Here is an 18,659-nt window from a genome sequence, read left to right as displayed (position 1 = left end):
TCAGTCTGTGTCATGTGGTTACTGTAGACATCCATTGTGGGTCTCAGTCTGTGTCATGTGGTTACTATAGACGTCCATTGTGGGTCTCAGTCTGTGTCACGCGGTTACTGTAGACATCCATTGTGGATCTCAGTCTGTGTTACGTGTTTACTGTTTAGAATCTGAACATCTGTACAACTCTCATCACCATCATCTTTCTCCTTCTAAACTCTTCAGCACATTGGTGCCTATCCTGGTTAGTTTTAATTGTCAGCTTGACAATCATCTGGGAAGAGAGCTTCAAATGAGGAATGGCCTAGTTTGGGTTAGTCTGTGGGTGTGTCTGTGTGGGACTGTCTTGATTGTCAATTGATGTGGGGCAGGCTAGCTGATTGTGGGTGGTACTACTTCCTATGCAAGGGGTCTTGAATTGTATAATACAGGAGAAAGCTAGTGAGAGCAAATAAGCAGGCATGCATGTATGCACTCTGCTCTTGACTGGGGCTGTGATGTGACTTAGCTGCTTAAGTTTCTGTTTTGACTTCCCCAGAATAATGGACTGGAACTTGAAATTGTAAGCCAAATAGTCCCATCCTTCCCCTTTTGGTGGGGTACTTTATTACAGCATCAGAAATGAAACCAGAACAGTAGCTAAAACATAAACTTAGATGCTAAAAGCATCAATATTGATTTTATCACGTTCTTATCCAACTAGACCTTGTTGTGCTCTGAAAATGAAATGTCTCACATAGGCTCATGTACTGGTGGCCTTGCTTCCCTTATGGTAGGCTTTAGAGAACTGACTGGGTCATGATGGCTCCGATCCAGTCGATGGATTAATTAATTGATGTATTTATAATATTATGTTATTTGGAGGAGGTGGTTAAAGAGTAGAGGATGGAGACTGTCTTAGTCAGTGTTCTATTGCTGTGAAGAGATGCCATGACCATGGCAGCTCTTATAAAAGAAAGCATTTAATTGGGGCTGGCTTACAGTTTTAGATATTTAGTCCTTTTTTTATAGTAGTGGGAGCCATGATGGCACACAGGCAGGAGAAATTAGCTGAGAGTTCTATATCTGGATCTGTGAGGGAAAAAAAGAGAGAGCTACTGGGACAGGTTTAGGCTTTTGAAAGCCCAAAGCCAAGCCCTAATGACACACTTCCTCCAACAAGGCCACACCTCCTAATCCCTCTCAAGTAGTGCCACTCCATAATGAACAAGTGTTCAAATAATTGAGTCTATTGGGGCCATTCTCATTCAAACTACCACAGAGCCTAGTTGAAGGAAACAGGTCTCTCGGGCACCTTGGATGACGTACATTGCCCTAGCTTCTTCATGTGTTCTCTCAGGTTCCTGTAGGTAGCCTCTACCATATGCTCTGCCTCATCCACAGTAAACAGAGCCACGGGGGTAACACCTCTGAAACTGCATTCCCCCCTTACGTGGTTTTCTTGGGGACTTTGTTATGGCGACAAGAATACTAACATATATCTTAAGAGGAGGAGGTCAGGGGAGTTTATCATTTATACAAGGAGATTGTAGCCCAACAAAACCAACGAGGTCAGACGAGATGAGTGGAGATGGTTTGGAGGAAAAATATTCAGAAAGCAGAGGAAATCTCAGTCAAATATTGGGACTGGTAAAAGTAAGGGCTGTAGGAAATAAGGATAATCAAACTGCTTCAGGCCGTTCAGAAGAGGGTCGGTGACACAGGAGCACAGGGAAAGCGATGCATATCTATCCTAGGTGACAATGAGGGACACTCAGAAGGATAGAATGGTACTTACTCACACACATGTCTTGAGCTTCCTAACCAATTGCCAGCTTATGCTGTCTCCAATTCCTTCAGTAGTATCCAAAGCTCTAGGTCACAGGACATTTGTGTTCTTTTGCTAAAACATCTGGAAGACACAAGTTGTGGATTCAAGGCCCCACGTTGTTTGGCTATCCAGAAAATAGATAGCAATCACAAAGAAATCACGTGAATGTAGTCAGATGTTTTCCTATGTCCTGCCCGGTCCCCAAACCACCCAGACCCAAGTAAACACACAGAGGCTTAGATTAGTTACTAACTGTATAGTCTATGGCAGGCCTCTTGCTAGCTAGCTCTTGTATCTTAAATTAACCCATTTCTATTAATCTATGTATTGCCACGTGTTCCATAGTTTTACCTACGTCCCATTACATGTTGCTCCTTGGGCAGCTGGCTCGCATCTCTTCCCTTCCTCCTTTCTTCTTCCTGTCTATCTGCTTGTATTTCCTGCCTGCCTCTAAGGTTCCTTGGCATAGGCCAATATAGCTTTGTTTGTCAACCAATCAGATCAGCACATATTCACAGCATACAGAAAGACATCCCACAGTACTTTGAGGGTTGGTTGTGTCATCTGGTAGAGAATACTACTGTTTATACCCAGGATAAATGTCTATGGGAACCAGGTTCCACCTCAGTCACCCATACATCCCTTGTTTTACCACATGAACTGCTAACATCCACTTTAAAATAGTCTACAGCAAAGCATGATGACAGTAGTTCAACAAATACATAAATAAACATTTTATTTTCAATTATTTCATAGCTTCACATATGTATGTAATACATTAGAGTCATTTTTATCCCACATTATCCCCTTTCATCCCCTCTCCCTTCCTGCTGAAATCCATCTTCCTAAAAAGCTAGTATGTGCGTGTATGAAGTGCTCAGTTGGTAGGGTTGCTTCCATGAGCATGGGAGGGAGGTTATTTCCTGGACCACATCCAATTTACCAGCTGCTGTGCTGAGATTTGTCATATATTTAAAAAAAATATTCTATGGGGGAAGAGTGGGAGTGGAGGCATATAAATCGGAGTTGTTTGCAGCATATCCTGATGCAGAGAAAATTGCAACAAAAAGTCTAGTTGTGACAAAAGTAGAAGTTTCAATTTAATGTTTTAAAATTTTAAGTGCATGGATATTTTGCATGTATGTATGCCTGTGTATCACATGTATGTTTGATGCCCTTGGAAGCCAGAAAAGGGCAGTGCACTGGATCCCTGGAACTGGAGTTATAGATGACTGTGAGCTACCATGTGGGGACTTGGAATTGAACTAGGTCCACTGGAAGAGGAGCCTGTGAGTGCTCTTAATGGCTGAGCCATCTCTCCAGTCTCAGTGTTCAATATGCTTAAAACTTTGAATTATACATGACTTGAATGACTAGTTATTACTTCAAACTATATTTAATTATGGTTTGACATGTATTTTAAGATGTATTTTAACTACATGCTCAGGATATATGGTAAATTATCATAAAGGAAGTTTGAGAAAAACATTTACTGAAAGTTTTGCAATTCCTTGTGTGTGCTCTGGGGTCGACATGTAGTAATTTCTGAATTCACTTCATCCCACCGAGTGTCTCCTCATGAGATTTTATTATGCCATAAGCAACCTGACCTGTTTTCTTGTTCTGTCAACAGAGCATGCAAGTAGTGATGGATAAGAATATGAACCTTCTACCACCTTAGAAAAATATTTTCTCAACATGAGAAAAAGCCCAGCATTGATGGTATATCAACCTCTTGACTCATTTTTTTCTTATTAAAGCTGAAAATATTGCAACTGACAATTCTATACTTGCCCTAGTACAAAAGTGAATACTCAGGCAAGTGGTTCTGGTCTGACCTTGAGGAAGCACAGAAGTGGAATGTTGAAACACCATTTCCCAAACTATGCCGAATAGTGCTGACTCTAGCCTTAAACAAATCTTTCCATGTTTCCAGATCTCAGTTCTCACATCTGTTAAAGAGGGCGTTTGCCAGATGGAATCTAAGATGCTTCTGATTCCCACATTCTGTGCTGCTGTAACTGGCCTCCATCTCACAGATGAACTCAGGGGCATACAGGCCTGATGTTTACAGTTACTTTTTTGGGGATTGAGAGCAGCCTGTCCTGTCTCAATGTTCAATAGGTTGGCATTTCAAATATCATCATCATGTGTTCTTTGTCACTAAAGCAGGGAAATTTTAGACTAGGGTTTGACTTGGCGAGATTTTAAATCAGTCATGGCTGCCGGTTCAGCATCAAGCATCTCAATATATAGGATATCATATTTTACAAGCCAGGGAAACTTTTAAAACAAGCACTGAAATGCACATTTTTTATGAACACACGCAGAAACCACTCTGATTTCAATTCTTGTTTGTAACAATCATCAACACTTTGGTAGACTCTGCACTTTGCAAGCAGTATAAATAAACGGGGTGATAACAAGAAGGAAGCTGTTTTGTTTAAATAAAGTTAACTGTGGACCCAAGTATTTAAAATTGCAAAACTTGGGTCAACAAGATGGTTCAGCAGCTAAAGGCCCTTATTGCCAAGGCTGATTACCTTAGTTCAACCTCTGGAACCTATTTGAGGGGAAAGTGAGAAACATCTCTTGCCAAATGTCCTCTGAACTGCATAGGCATACACACTCACACATACACACACACACGTAAATAGTTTTCAAATAGACAAATAAACTAATTAATTAAAAATGACACTTTCTGATATTCGTGTTTGGTTCTGTAAGCTCTGTGAAGCTTTCAGATCACCAAGGGATGGGGACTGCTACTTTTCCTCCTCATCTAACATTTTCTGAGATTCATAGTCCTTTCTAGTCCTTAATTACATGAGTCAGTACCTGCTGTTTGGAAACATCTCTTTAAAGTATGTCAGATGTCCTCTGGCAGAAGAGAGTCTGTTCCTGTACCTCACTGGGGTGCAAGGGAACCCTGTTTAACTCTGTGAGGGGACACACAGACCAGGGACTCTGCCCTGAACTTTCCTTATTTTACTATGTCCTAGATTTGCACAAGTCCATATAAAGTCTTTGCTATTGTTTTTTTGTCTTCTTGGGTTTGGTCCAAAGGAAAGGGAGCCTTTACCAATATACATGCAAGGCCCTACAACAATCCTTCCTGATTACAGGACCTAGATTTCCTGACACTTATAAGCTACAATTTTACCACATATCTCTTTTGTGAAGCCATGATTGTAGAGTCAAGGATAACTACAATTGGGAAAGAATACAACACAAATAATAGACCATGGACAAAGGCAACCAAAGCACACAGGCTGTTTCATGATGGTATTTCTCCACAAAAACAATTTCTCTCTGAGTAGAATGTATTTCCAGGGAACACATGGATTCCTTATTTAGTAAACAGAAACTGTCATGACTTGGGGGAACTATTAATAGACATGTTATATTGCCTTGGTTATTACATATGTTAAGGCTGCAGGCCTCTACTGGCTTGAAATTGGTCAATTCTTCAATACTCCATAGAAAGTACTTTAAAGATCTTTATAAGGGATTCAGAGAGTGTTTAGTGGTTAAGAACACACTTTCCTTGAAGAGGACTTGAGTTCAGCTCCTAGCACCCATGTTGGGTAGATCAGAACTGCGTATAATTCCAGCTCCAGGGGGATTTGATATCGCTGACTTCTGCAGGCACCTATACACACATACCTGTGCATGTGCACATGCACATAATTAAGTATAATACAAATAAATATTTAAAAGTATTTTTAAGCTGGGCAGTGGTGGCACATGCCTTTAATCCCAGCACTTGGGAGGCAGAGGCAGGCAGATCTGTGTGAGTTCCAGGCTACAGAGTGAGTTCTATGAAAGGCTCTAAAGCTACATAGAGAAACCCTGTCTCAAAAAAAGTGTTTTTAACTTACATCAGCCTGTAACTCCAGCTCCAAGGGGTCCAACGCGTTCTTCTGGCTTCCCTAGACATTCCATACACAAATAAAAATAAATAAATATAAAAAACAAAAATAGACAAAGTATATGGAAAGATAACAATAATTTCTTATTATAATAGTAAAAATTAAACATTTCTGTAATTAAAAAAAATCTTTATTAGGCTTTCTGAAAAGTTACCTGGCCCCTTTGTATTTCTTTCCTGCCTGATAAATTCCATATTTCTTCAGAATGCAGCTATATTTAGGGATGAAACCATTAAAGAAGTGGTTATAATAAAGTAAAGTTGAGAGAGACTTTCATGGAATATGAGTGATATCCCATCAGAGAAGAATTTGGATACACAGAGACACCAACTTTATGAGCAAGCATTTAGGCAAGGCTTTGTAAAGACTGAGTGGGAATACCATCAACAGTTGGCATAGATGAGGGACCTCAGGAGAAACCATATGCTCCATCACCATTCCAGACTTTTACCCTCCAGACTTGAAGGAATAAGTTTATATGATTTAAAGTAAACCTAGCTAATGGTATTTTGTGGATGCAGCTCCAGAATTTTGAGGTACCTGTGTATGAAGGCCAAATCATAGTTTTCCATAGTGTTAGGCCTTGTGTACACACCTGTTCTAACTATTCTTGTCACAGAACATGTCCAGTCATCCTAATTTCTAATGAAGCCTTATGATTTTACTCTTCCATAAATCTTATTCCTACCCTTTATAGTTTTCTAGAAAACTGTCAGGGCAAGAGGCTGGTACTGTATGTAATTATTCTTTATTTCTATAGCAGATGTCAAGTCATATTACCACTGACATGTGGAATAAAGTTTTAAAATAGATACTCAGGTCTTCTAACATTTATTGCTTCTTTATTATCCATTTACACTTCTTTCTAGAGAGTGGTGTCTGAGGCTGTTTTTCCCTGTTATACAACTTGTTTTTTTTTTTTTTTTATAAAATCTTCAATCTAAGGTTACAGTAGTAAGGATATTTAGCCCTTTGAATAGATGGGCTAGAATCAATGAAAAAGTACATGGCTAGCTTTCTACCACAAAGATTAATAGCCAGGAAATAAATCTATATATTTGAAACTCTATCATGCTACATACTAGAAATGATACACAGAATAATAAGCTTTGGCCTCATAGAACTGGAGATCCAGTTGAGAAGATAGAGTTTAGAACATTAAATACAATTCCATAAGACTAGAGATATGGCACAGTGTAAGATCCCTTATGTCTTTCAGAGGACCTGGATTTGTTACCCAGAACCCATAACAAAAAACTCACAACTTGCTGGCATTCCAGTCTCAGGGGGATCTGACACCCTCTTCTGGCCTCTTTGAGTACTACATACACATGGCAAGATCACACACACACACACACACACACACACACACACACACACACACTAAAATAAACAAATACACCTCAAAAAGTAAGCATCTCAAAAAATTCAGTGGGACAATTCTTGTATATATATTAATTCTGCAAACTGCCCTTCTGTACATTTTATGTAAAATAGATGTAGAATAAATCTATGAATGCACTTTTATTGATGCTGGTTTCTCAAACTGTAGCTTACTTTAATGATATGAAACATTCTTCATAATGTTGTTGTGTTGCAACTTTAAAACAAAGAGAAGGTTTTTAAAGACTTGCTTATTCCCTATTTAAATAAACACAATTAAATGCTAACTTGGACACATAGAAGCATCTGTTCTCATTTATTTTAAACACTCTCCTCTTCCTTTTTAGTATTGATGTCTTCTTTTATCATGGTTCTAAATCCTGTATTCCCACTAATTTTGTCCACTGTATAAATAGCAGTCCTTTGATGGCTCTCTTTTCTCTGAGTTTATTTGGTTTCCAGCCTTGTTTTTCACCCACTGTGAATTACACAACTGGTTCTCCCAAACTCTTCTTCTAAGTATACCTTCACATCCTTGTTATGTGAACATCTACAGAGAAAGCCGAGCTTTCTCTTTGTGCTTTCACGAGTCCTCCAGTCTATTTCTTATAGATGTTGAGGGGAACTATTTATGTCTATTTCTCATAATCTGTTATCTCTTTTCAGCCGGGAGATTTATCTTTCCACATGTGCTATCAGGAAGACAATATCCATAACAAGCAGGCTGATGCTCCTTTTCCATTTTCATTATTTTAAGAGGTAGAAAACTTTTATCATCCTTACATAACTGGTTGAGACAACAATAACTTCTGTGGTTTTACTCTTTTACCTATTGCTACTCAGCATGTTTCTTAGCACAGACAATAGTATGCTTACAAAAGAGAGAAAATATCTGTCTTTGAAGATGGGGAATTGTCATCCAAGAGTTGAGCTATAAATAGACCTTGAGTGGCATGCATTAGAGAATCAACATCCCATGGCCCAACTAATGAAATGTAAGAAAGACATTGTAATTTATTCCTGTATTCCTTGTATTCTAAAGGCTGAGGCAGCAGGATCTAGGGAACTCTGGCTTATCCAGGAGAACTTCTCTTAACAAACAAATTCACAAATAAATGAACTAATTTGTTGTTTTATGTGTATACCTATTATACCAAGTAATCTTAAGGTTGAGGCAGGAGGAATGGAGATGGTCAGCCTGAACTATGTGATGAGTCCCTATATGAATAAAAAGCAAGAAATATGTGATAACCTAGCTTCTGATGATAACAAGTAGAATAATTATACAAATGCAGAGAAAGTTTAAATAGATTGTAAATATGTGTGGCTGTAAAGAAAGCACAAAGAAGAGAAAATGAATGAAGAAATTTAAAAAGGGAGATGGTAGAATGGACCACAATTTATTCAGGTGTCTCTGTAGGCAGCATAGAACCTGGGTATATTATTTGAGTAACATCGTGCTGTACAGTATGCTACTCTAGGAACTGAATAATCACAGTGGTCTCAGATGTCACAATCTAGGATTCAGCACTGAGCACACATTACAGCACAGCCTACTAGCTGAATAGAGCTTTAACTGTTAAAAATCTAGTCTGCTTAAATGGAAGTCAAAGATACCTTGTGGCTTGAATATACTTGTATCCAAGAGAATTGCATTGCTCATGACTAGAAGAGATACACATTTAGTAGAAAAAAAAGTGTTTCAAACAGGAATTAGATCAATCTAGTGGATCTAGTTGGGCTAGAAATAATGGGTTGAATGTTAGGGCAAAACTTAGTATACTCACAGATGCTAGCTAATACAATCAGTACCCTCTCAAAAACATTACAGAAGTAAAGCCACATCCATAGTAAAGGCATATGTTAAAAGAAAAAAATTATGCTTCTAAACACGATAGAGTAATAAATTGATTTGTGATTATATTGGCAAGTTTGATACCTCAATCTCTGTAAATTAAAAGCATGTGATCCAAAATTTAAGGATGTAGATGACTTGAGCAATAGCATTATACAATAAAATCCATATAACATACCTTCACAAAGAAAGTTCTAGACAAAGGGGGCTTTCCTGGTAAAATCTACCAGACATTTAAATAAGGAATAGTACCAGATCTATACAATTTCTTTCTTCAATCTGAGGCAAAAAGCAATACATCCAACCACATGTTCTGAGGCCAGCACTAAAATGATACTAAAAACCAAAGTAACATGGGCCAGTGTTGCTTATGAATATACATGCAAATATTTTAAAATGTGGCAGCACCTATCCATAGTTCTGGCACACTGTATGTTTAGGAAGAAATATATATTATGCATTCTTCACCAACATAGGCAACCTGAACATCTTTTAAACCTCGAAACACCATATTGCATACCTCAGCTTTATAACAAGACACTTTGCAAAACCCCACCTCTTACCACCACAACACAAAGATCAATGGAAAATGTGGTCTCAGTCTCACTGACAGCCACCTTGCTATTTAAATATTCACTATTCCATGTCTTATAAACAAAGCAGCATCTCTGGGCTTTTAATTTTTCCCCCATCCTTTGTCAGTATGGTTTTCACATGTGTTTTGCATTCAGTTAGTTTGAACTAAGGCTGCCAGCCCTTAGAGGATGTGGTTCACGGCTTCCAAACCCACAGGGATACAGACTCTGGTGTCTCCACTGTTTTTATTCTCCTTTTGAGGCGATTTAGTTCAAGCTCCCTCATAACCCGGGTGACTCATTTTTTACTCAGTGTTGTTTTTCACACACTGCCAAGAGAAATACTTTCCACTGCAGACCAGTAAGGCTTGGGTTTTCTTGTAGCAAAAAGTTTGGAATAGAGGTACCCTGGAATACTTTTCCATGCATATACTCAATCCAACTGCATATTCTTGGTTTGATTTTCAGCAAATTGTCCAAAGTGGTATTTTCCAATTGGATTTTGTACTATTTGTCTTTTATCATGGTCTGTTAGAATTCCTTTTAGACCACATCAGGGGAACTTCTACTTGATTGGCAACTGATCTTCTTATCCTTTGAGTGAAAGAAATAGTCATCTTTTCAAACTCTAATGTGCTTGTGTTCTCTGTGTATAGCTCTAGCTTCATCACGTATTGACTGTTAATTTTAAAAATATTTCTTGGATTTTATAGTTTGAGATAAGTATTTGGAATCAATGCAGTTTTCTCTGTCTTCAAGTTCTTTTCACCTTGATAAATTTCTGATTTTTCTTTTTTTATCTTCTCTCTGATTTTTTAATTAGGAATTTTTTTTATCATTTTACATACCAATCACAGATCCCCTCTTAGCTCCTCCTATCCATCCAGCCTTCCCTCCCCCCCATACCCCCATTCCCTTTTACAAGAAGTAAGCCCTCCCATGGGGAGTCAGCAGAGCCTGGCACATTCAGTAGAGACAGGTCCAAGCCCCTCCCCCAAAGGCTGTGTGAGGTGTCCCACCATGGGTAGTATGCTCCGAAAAGCCTGCTCATGCACCAGGCATGGATCCTGATCCTACTGCCAGGGGGGCCCTTAGGCAAATTAAGCTACACAACTGTTTCATTTATGCAGAGGGCCTAGTCCAGTCCCATGGAGCCTCCACGGGTGTTGGACTAAAGTTCATGAGTTCCCACTGGTTTGTTTTGGTCGTCTCTGTAGGTTTCTCCATCATGATCCTGATGCCCCTCGCTCATAGAATCCCTCATCTCTCTCTTTGACTGGACTCCTGGAGCTCAGTGCAGTAGGCAGTGCATCAGTCTCATATTCTGATTCTTCTTAAAACTTCCACTTTCAATTAAGAAGATATGCAAAGGGCTAGAGAGATGGCTTCATGGTTAAGGGAGCATCCATATTGGATGGCTCACAAACACCTGTAACTCTAGGTCTAGGTGATCTGAAATCTCTGGTCCCTGTAAGGCATCTGCACCCATGTGCACAGACACTCATACAGATAGAGAGACAGACATACAGATAAGCACACACACACACACACACACACACACACACACACACACACACACAATGACAAACAGATAAACACACACATACACACTCAATGAAAAATAAAATTATATATATATGTATATATATTTAGACCTTAGCTATTATTTCTACTCCATTTTAGCATTTTTTAAATTTCTTTTTCAGAGTTTATTTATTTACTTATTTTTAACAATTTTTTTATTTATTTAACATAACAACCACCAGATCCCCTTCTCATCTCTCTTCCCTTCCCTGCCCCCAGCCTTCCTCCCAACCCATCCCCCGTCCCCACCTCCAAAAGGATTGGGGCTCCCATGGGGAGTCAGCAAAGCCTGATATATTCAGCTGAGGCAGGACCAAGCCCCTCCTCACTGCATCAAGGCTGATTTGTCTCTTCAGAGGGGTATGGTGGTGCACGCCTTTAATCCCATCACTTGGGAGGCAGAGGCAGGTGGATCTCTGTGATTTCCAGGCTAGCCTGGTCTACATAGTGAATTTCAGGACAGCAAGGGCTACATAGAGAGACCCTGTCTGAAAAAGCAAAATAAAAAAAATAAAAAAAGAAAAAGGCAGGGAGATTTGAGGGGAGGCTATTCAATATGATGTAGAGGATAGAGACCCATAGAGGAGACTATGTGTATTCTATTCAAGTAGTTGCCTTGTTAACTATAAACTGTACAACTCTCTCCATGTTAGTACAAGTACTACTTAAACCGTTTCTGAGAGGTTTAAATGAATATACATAAAACTCTTTGCTCAGATCTGGTACCTAGCAAATGTGAATAAATATTAGTAAAGAACAAGTCTCAATTTTATGTGTTAGAGGATAATAGTACTGATATGAGGTATAGGTTTGTCTACATATTTTATGTACTATGTGTATGCTGCATTTGAGTTTCTATACATATACATACAAACAAACATGGATACACACAAGCTATATATTTGACATGTGGGTTGTATAGTCTGCTATTTAGTCCTGTCTAATATTTTTGTTACTTCAAAACAAATGGAATTATTAAAATGACCGAACAGAATAATACTTTTATCAGTGTCCCTATTAAAGCTCGGTTGTAGCTTGAGAGCTTCTCTCCAGGTTCCCCAAGCCCCGCAGTCCCACAATCCATTTATAAAATAATCACTCAGACGCTTATATCACTTATAAACTGTATGGCCATGGCAGGCTTCTCGCTAACTGTTCTTTTATCTTAAATTAACCCATTTTTATAAATCTATAGCTTGCCACGTGGCTGGTGGCTTACTGGCGTCTCTACATGCTCTTCTCCTGGCGGTCGCTGCAGTGTCTCTCCCCCAGCCTTCATAATCACTCAGACGCTTATATCACTTATAAACTGTATGGCCGTGGCAGGCTTCTCGCTAACTGTTCTTTTATCTTAAATTAACCCATTTTTATAAATCTATAGCTTGCCACGTGGCTGGTGGCTTACCGGCGTCTCTACATGCTCTTCTCCTGGCGGTCGCTGCAGTGTCTCTCCCCCAGCCTTCCGCTTCCCAGAATTTTCCTCTCTCCTTGTCCCACCTACCTCCTGCCTGGTCATTGGCCATCAGTGTTTTATTTATATAGAACAATATCCACAGCACTTCCCCTTTTTTCTTTTTTTTAAAAAGGAAGGTTTTAACTTTAACATGGTAAAATTACATATAACAAAACAATTACCGAGCAAGAATTATAGTTACAATATTAAAGAAGATGTCCTATCTATCTTATATTTGTGAGTTTAAGGTTTTATATCTAACTTATCTTTTATCATAACTGAGGAAATTACAACTATCTAGTTTTCAACCACATCAAAGACCTGAGAAGGAACATAATGGTACCTGAGAAATGGTAGACGGATGTAAGCAACTTTGGGAATCTTGCAAGAGTAGACCAAGACAGCTGGCAGCCTGGACAGTCACCTGATGTTTCTCAGCATTGTTGGTGCATTCAAATTGGCTACAGGCCTAGAGTATCTGACAGACCATTTTCAGAAGCAGGAATTCTGAGAGACCATCTTACCCTGTCTTGGCAGAGTACAGTGGTCGCTTTCCTTGTGTCCCGCTTGTCCAGAAAGGACAGCATTGCATTTGTACTGTCAGCCGTCAAGGCAAGGGCAGTTCTTTGCCCAGTAGGCCATTTTGTGCCAAAAAGACAAACTTCCAAATGGAAATGTCTTAGAAGCCCAACATTCTCTCGGGATCAATTGGTGCAGCCAGGAGCAATTGTGTCTCACGTCAACAGAATTCTAAGTTATTTAAATGCCATATTCTCTAGGTCTATGAAGTGTTTGAAGATTACCTATCTATCTGAAATATATCTATGTATACCTAGAAGACTTAACTAACATGGCTACAAATATGATTATCATAGATGACTGATTATTAATCTATTTTTAATCATCCATTACAATTTTAAATGAGTTAAACATAATACCTCAAACAAGAATAGAAATATATATATATACAGTATAACAAAATTAACTTCAAGTTTGTATTAATAAACTAAAATTTTTACCAATGTAAAACATTTTAAACATAAACTAAAATCTATACCAATGTAAAACATTTTAAACAAGTTGTTCTTTAAAAGTAGGTTCATTAATCTACCCTTTTATCTTATCATCTCCATATCCTCCTATATATCTATATTATATCCCCTTTTCTTTTTTAGAAAGAGATCACATTTATAATCAACCTGTTTTAAATAAAAATATTGGTTTTTCTCTGTCCCACATCAGAGGGCTCTTCTGATTTGGGACACAAGAATCTTTTAACCATTTTTTTTTTTAAAGCAATATGTCTGGGTTTAGAGGGGGAGTGAGCCAATTCCACCTCTAAAGCCAGCTTGGTATATTTGGGAATTTGGGCGTAGCATCTCTTACTACTTCCTGTTGGAGGGGGCGCTGTATCTTATGGGGATACAAAGAAAATTTTAGACCTATGGGGTAGTCCGTGAGGCTGTATTGTGTGAACCAGTTGCCTTGAAACCGGTCTGGATGTTGGATCATCTGGGCCATGGTGTCATCGGAGACCTTTCAGGGGGTCTTGGCTGGTGAAACCTGATGTATCTTAATCTGGAACAAGTCTACAGCCTCTGGCTTTCTGTGGAAACAAAAGCAGAACCTCTTTTCCAAAGTAACATATCCTTATATCCAAATTTTGAAGTCAAGGTACCTTTAAAATATACATTTTGGCATAACTCAACAGGTTTTGTAATCAAATGTTTTTCTTTAGTTATGAATATCAAAGAGAACATAATCCAGATTCTCTGTGTGGTAGCCATCTTTATGTGGCTTATGTTTTATATTACCTTGAGCCTTGAGCCTATTGCTTTAAACTGTACCATTGTAAGCCTGAAACGGCGCTGTGGCTGTTGGCTCAGCCCATTCAGCTTCCCAACATGGCAGTGGTATGTTTTCCGCCAGCTCTGGGAGTCATCAAGTCTCAGAAATAGTGGGTCTAAGCTTTTATCAAAGCAGCGTGTAGCCCAGAAACCTCTCTTTTTTTTTTTTTTTTTTTTTTTTTTAAATAGTAGTAAAGACTAAATCTACCACACAGCTTAATTTGACGTTGGCAGATGCCTCATTTTTGGCATACTGCCGGTCAAACGCAACCGCCAGGAACCCGCAAGTGTCCAAACTTGCGTTTTGCCGTATCTAGTTGCCCGTATGAGACAAGAAGCAGGAACCTGGTTTTGGCTCTGTTTAGAATTGGTTATTAAATATTTTTAGGTTTAAGGTGGAAACTCGAGCCGTTGGGCGCCATTTGTAGTTTGAGAGCTTCTCTCCAGGTTCCCCAAGCCCCGCAGTCCCACAATCCATTTATAAAATAATCACTCAGACGCTTATATCACTTATAAACTGTATGGCCGTGGCAGGCTTCTCGCTAACTGTTCTTTTATCTTAAATTAACCCATTTTTATAAATCTATAGCTTGCCACGTGGCTGGTGGCTTACCGGCGTCTCTACATGCTCTTCTCCTGGCGGTCGCTGCAGTGTCTCTCCCCCAGCCTTCCGCTTCCCAGAATTTTCCTCTCTCCTTGTCCCACCTACCTCCTGCCTGGTCATTGGCCATCAGTGTTTTATTTATATAGAACAATATCCACAGCACTCGGTACTTTGAAATATCAGTACATTACTTGAAGCACAAATATTTATGAGTTCTTGGACATTTTTCTTCATCTCTCATGCTTTTACATTTTAGCTAATGTTACAACCAATTTCATGCAACAGCCCTATCTCCCAGTTCCCATCTCCCACATTTTATCTCAGTAATAGAGGCTCCGGGGCTTGATGTCAGTGCTCATTGCTTTGTTAGTTCAGGATTCCACTTTATCATAAGATTTTGCATCTGAGAACTATCGTTTGCTGTTTCTGGACCGTCTCTTCTAAAGCACCAGTACAATGATGTCTTCTGAGCGTGTTACACCTGAGGCACTAGAGAAAATGATGAATCTTAAGCAGGGATCCTCCTTCCTATTATCACAGAGAATACCGCTTTACATTTGTCTTGTGTAACTGGTGTCACAGGCAGCTCAGATATCTCTTCTGATACCACCCACAGGTATTTTTGTTTTATGATAGATTGCAGACATGTGCATATATGTATGACTGTAAGGCTAGATACACTTTCATAATAATCCAGCAACAGTAGTAGGGATTCCATTTCTTAGATTAACTGAGGTGGTCATATATTGGCTCAACAGGAAGAGAAAACTCAGGTTTGCAAGGCCATTTTTACCTTTTGTGGAACTTACCTCTGAGAGATTTTACATTAAGAACATATGCACAATGATTTCAGGGAATGTTTACATAAAGTTAGTTCCAGTTCTTGAGGTAATCATTAGGACATAATTCTGGGGCCACTGAAATAACACCTTGAAAGGTAAAAAGTGCTTGTCTCTGCTTCAACCCTGCAACATACCTGGAGAAAGAGAGAACTGAGTCTGATACTGTTCTCTGACCTCCACACACATACTGAGGCAAGTGTGCTTGCATACACAGACAAAGATAATAAATCAAGTTTTACAAATGACAACGTTCTGGCATAAATTCATGGAGATAAACTACTATTGTTGGTAGGGTGTTCAACTAATAAAGCACACATTTCCTTGGAATGGCAATCAAATTAATTCACTTCACTATTTAAATCATTTCAAAACAACAACAACAAAAATCAACCAATAAAACGACAACAACAATAAAAAAACACTGGCTGTTAGAGGGCAAAATATTCGTTTCTTATCATTGGCCTGAGCTAGCCTGGCAGCAGTACATGTAGTGTTAGTGGGGTTTCTGCACCATGGCTCTAGTGTATGGCTTTATTTGTTGTTCATAGTATTCGTTCACAAGTGCTTCACAGAGATGGTCCTAGAGAAGTGTTTTCCATGCACAGGGAATGCAACTTTAGAAATGTTTAATGTTTTAACCTATAGCCATGTGAAAATTCACAGTGGTGTCCTTGTGGGTTGCTAAAGCTTGTGACAGAAGTATTGCAAGTCGAAGCCCCACTAGACACTTAGGATGCTGCTTCCTGCCTTTGTCTTGAAACTGATTCTTGAATGTCATTTTCTAGTTTTGTGTACAAGTCTGTGTTTTATGTGTATACACTGCCTTCTTCAGTATATTTGATATGAGTGCTCATGTATGTAAATGCCTTCCTGAAATTAACCTAGCGGGGCCTGGGTATGTACATTGAATGTCTAAAATTGTAAAATTACTTAACCTAGTATTGTTTTTGACAAGATCTCTCTCTCTCTCTCTCTCTCTCTCTCTCTCTCTCTCTCTCTCTCTCTGACAGTCTTACTATACTCATACTGAAGATACTTTTACCTTCGATTTACTATTACTGGATTATTTTCTGATATCACAAAATTTTCTGGCCTGGGGATATATCTTAGTGGCAGGATACTTGGCTTACATGTGCAGTATCCCTGGACTGGACTTCCAACACCATTGCCCTCTCAAAACAACAGCAAGTCAGGAGTACTGGAATATGCCTATAATGGTAGGCTTTGGGATGCTGAGGTAGGAAATCCTTGAACCCAAGATCAACTTGGCTCCAAAGCCAAATCCTTTCTTAAAATGAGAAGATTTCTTTTTCCTCTTTAGAATGCCATGGATGAAAAAATGTCAGGGTCTAGAGGAATAACGTGTGGGTGGATACTGTTTTCCTAATAGTCCCATGTAGATATCTAAGAAAGTTCAATATCTTAATGTTATTGAATTGGCCTAAGCACAGAGAAATACAGGTCACAAAGAATATTTTATAAGAAACATTTTTCATTCCAAATGGAATTAATTATTTCCCCCCTTACCACAATTTTCTTTTGCTAAGAAAAATGTGCCTAAAATTTTTACTCAGTGATGAGATCATGGCAGGGAGTAACCTAACAGCTGAGGAAAGAACTCAGCCTTAGAGGCGTTCTCATATTTATTACATTATTATGTACCAAGAGGTTTTTATGACATATTATTTAAATACATATTGCCAGCCTGAAGGTTTAAACAGTGAATAGAGTCTGTAATGAGATAAGTCTCCAGTTCTCTGCCTTCTCACATGACTTTATGCCTATCAGGAAGGCTGGAAAATGATGTGCACAACATTGCTTCATTATAAAATGAGAATAAAATTAGTTATTGAACTAGAGATAACACCCACAAGGGATTAGAAAGCCTACAAAACTTCACCCTGCACTAAAAAGTTGAGGTAAGGTCCATATAACTACTGGTGTTTTTGCTAAAACCTGGCCTGCCTTGGAGCTGGCATTTTAGATTGGTCACAGACCTGTTAATTACCTTTAAGTAATAATCTGGAAGTGGCTAGTGTTTTCGTAAGTGAGGGCACAATTCCAAATTCTTAATGACCCAGAGTTCTGGCAAAGATGGCACTCAATTTCAGAGCATGAATGCTTGACACTAGTTGGGAAAACATCGTTTTATTGCTCCTCCATACTCTCTTTCATACTGTTTCTGGATGATTCAAACTTTCCCCATTAACTTAGGGCCACACAGAGAGACAGATGCATTTGCATTGCCTTGTGTCTCCTCTGAATGGGAAGCTTCTCTTTCACTGTGTAAATCAGTACTGAATTCTTAAGCTGCAGTCTAATTTTTTAAATTCAGATGGGCTCATATCAATATTAGAAGGAATTTCCAGGTTTGTCTTCTTGTTTATTTCCATCTCAAGCCACTGACAAGATTGCTTCTTCCTTGGCAACAGAGTCTAAGAGTGACTTACTTTATGAGCCAAACAAATCAAGCTATGCTTTATTCCTATGTGTATATGGAGGTATGTGTATAAAGAGTGATATAGGCTTTACACACCATGCTAATGATGTGAACATTACACACACACACACACACACACACACACACACACACACATATATATATGTATATATATATATAATAAAGCTTTATTTAATCCTCTCATGCCCCATGGGAAATGGAAAGTTTTATTTCCTAGTTAGAGGTCGGAGAGTTAAGGTCCTATTGTCAGTAAAGAAAAATTCAAAGATTCCATTTCACCAAAGAAAATCCCATGGCCTCTAAGCAGCAGAACCCGGTTTAA

General features: G+C 38.8%; 1 protein-coding gene across 3 annotated transcripts in view; it reads left to right on the top strand.

The window, feature by feature from the left end:
* Ctnna3 (catenin alpha 3) overlaps positions 1–18,659 on the top strand; it is a 1,489,259-nt gene that overhangs the window by 835,094 nt on the left and 635,506 nt on the right. The gene's annotated exons all lie outside the window — the stretch shown is intronic.

The sequence above is a fragment of the Peromyscus leucopus genome, chromosome 16_21, assembly GCF_004664715.2.
Source record: "Peromyscus leucopus breed LL Stock chromosome 16_21, UCI_PerLeu_2.1, whole genome shotgun sequence".
Classification (NCBI taxonomy): domain Eukaryota; kingdom Metazoa; phylum Chordata; class Mammalia; order Rodentia; family Cricetidae; genus Peromyscus; species Peromyscus leucopus.
This window is presented reverse-complemented; position numbering and strand designations above follow the sequence as displayed.